Below are 1,929 nucleotides of genomic sequence, written 5' to 3'. Positions count from 1 at the left end.
GCTAGACTGATAGAGAATGGGATCAAGGAAGGAAAGGCTGTCAGCATATATTATAGTAGGAGAGACAGGGTTCTTTCTCATTGAAAAACACTTTGTAGGATGCTAAACTGCAGACTGGATTAAGCAACAAGCATCTGATGAAGATTCTGAGCAGAAAAATGACCTGCCCAGCATGGGGGCAATGTATCAGTGATGGGGTATTCTGGAGTGAGAGGTTGCAGTAGAGAGTTAGATCCACATACATGTATTAAAATAATTTCTTTTAACAAACATTTTTGAGCATGCTCAATGGGTTCGGGTCAGAATTATAAAACAGCATTAACGAGAGAAATAGGGCTTGATTTAGGATGGGATGACATGGTATTTGGCCTCTTCGTGACCTTGGAGAATTGAAAGAATCTCTGGGTTTGGTTCTGCAACTGAAAAATAGGACTGAAATGACCTACACTGCCTTCCGTGTGGGATTCTATATTGTGAAGATAAATTTACATGGACTTCCAAAAGCATTGTTTTTCACCAGAGGAATTCTGAGTCTGAAGCTCACATTTTAAAATGTAAAAAGAAAGAACAGGATATAGAAGATATTGTACCTCTGGCTCCACGTCTGCAAAGAAGCCACTTCCCAGTCCCTAGAACTGCTATCTCAGGAATAAGTGCATTCCTGGACTTCAGAGATCATCACAAAGACTCATTATCAGAGAGTAAAAGTAGAGACAGAGAGAAAACTGTCCTGGTTTCTTTGTCAGGATGCTGGTTAGTCCATGCTTGTCACCCAGAGCCCATGATCTGCGAACTTGACTATAATTTGGTGAGCTCTTCCATCAATAGATTAATTGAACTTCATTTTTACCAATTGGTGTGGTGGATTGGTATGGGAGAAGGAACTCTATTATTGCCTCTTTAAGAGGGAGGTATTTGAGATACTTTTGTCTTAACAATTTTAGAAATTGGCAACAGAGGAAACTTTAGTCCCAGGTCATTCTCAGTCATCACATTCAAAACCTCATTTTCATTTCCTTTGAGTCCTGTGTTTCAGGGCTTGGGCGTTTTTGTCTTGAACCGGAATGGACATTGCATCAGTTTTATTAAGGATGGAGCTATGTTAAAGAGTGCACTTACCTGGTTAGCCAAAGGGCTGGCTTGTTTTTACATCTACATTTTTAGACAGGGTGTGAAGGACATTTGGTTCTATAGAGCAGACACTATTGCCCAGAATTACTGCCTTTTGTATAGTGTCTGGGCAAGAGATAAAAAGTAAATTAATATTCAGGGTTATGGCCTTTTAATAGATCAATGGCTGTTACTCATTTATAAGGTTACTCATTTGAAGCAGGCCAGTTTAAGGTTTAGTAGGACTGCAGCCATTCTTCTTTTTTTTTTTTTTGAGAGGTTTTTGCTATAGGGCATGTGCGCTTGCTGGAAAGAGAGAGAGAGACAGAAACACAGAGAGTGAGAAATCACCTCCTAGGGGGGATGGCCACGCCATAATCCCCTCTCCTCCATTCTCCTCTCAGGATCTTGGGCATACAAGCACACACGCCTGGCATGAGTTTAAGCCACCAGGTCCAGGACTTGAACTGTGGTTGACTACATGGGAGTCCAGTGACGTAGCCATTATGCCATCTGCTGGTTCCTAGGACAGGAGGAATTTTTAGTGGAGTCCTTCTATGTGGGAAAAAAACCCTGAAAAATACTGTATTAGCAATATTTTATTGTCTTAGTTCTAATCTTGGTATAGTTAGTAGCTTTAATATTAGTATTTGCGTTAGTATTTACATTAATATTGATGTTAGCATTATTATCAGTATTAGTGCTAGTGTTAGCATTGATATAATAACATAATAAAACATCTAGAACAATGTGCTGACACAAAAAAGGGGAGTCAAGGATGCTTATTTTCCCTTCACTGAAATTTTCAATTTTGTTTTT

Source organism: Tupaia chinensis, unplaced genomic scaffold, assembly GCF_000334495.1.
Source record: "Tupaia chinensis unplaced genomic scaffold, TupChi_1.0 Scaffold000054_1, whole genome shotgun sequence".
Taxonomy (NCBI): domain Eukaryota; kingdom Metazoa; phylum Chordata; class Mammalia; order Scandentia; family Tupaiidae; genus Tupaia; species Tupaia belangeri.
Note: the sequence above shows the minus strand (reverse complement) of the source record.